The sequence below is a fragment of the Nannospalax galili genome, unplaced genomic scaffold, assembly GCF_000622305.1.
Source record: "Nannospalax galili isolate Female #2095 unplaced genomic scaffold, S.galili_v1.0 scaffold540, whole genome shotgun sequence".
NCBI classification, from domain to species: domain Eukaryota; kingdom Metazoa; phylum Chordata; class Mammalia; order Rodentia; family Spalacidae; genus Nannospalax; species Nannospalax galili.
Window position 1 is genome coordinate 2306468 of NW_008348613.1, and position 540 is coordinate 2307007.

Below are 540 nucleotides of genomic sequence, written 5' to 3' on the forward strand. Positions count from 1 at the left end.
GTCAGGGATCTTCTGGCTTTCATAGTTTGCACTGAAAAGTCACCTGTAATTCTGATGGATTTTCCTTTATATGTGACTTGTTGTTTTTCTTCTGCAGCTTTCAGTATTGTCTCTTTGTTCTGAAAGTTTAGTGTTTTTACTATGATATGCCATGAAGAGATCTTTTCTGGGCCTGTCTATTTGGTATTCTATTTGCTTTTTGTATTTATATGGGCATGTCTTTCTTTAAGTTTGGGAAATTTTCTTCCACAATTCTGTTGAAGATCTGGTCCATGCCATTGTCTTGGGATTCTTCTCCTTCCTGTATGCCTATGATTTGCAAGTTTGGACTTTCTATGGTATCACTCAATTCCTGCATATTCCATTCTTGCGGTTTGTTAAATTTTTCATAGTCTTTGCTTGAGTGGTCCAGTTCGTCCACTTTATCTTCCAGTCTTGATACTCTGTTTTCCATTTCATTCATCCTATTGGTGAAGCTTTCTCCTGCTGTTTCTAATTGGCTTACTGAGTGTTTCACCCTTCTTCATTTCAGGCTGATTA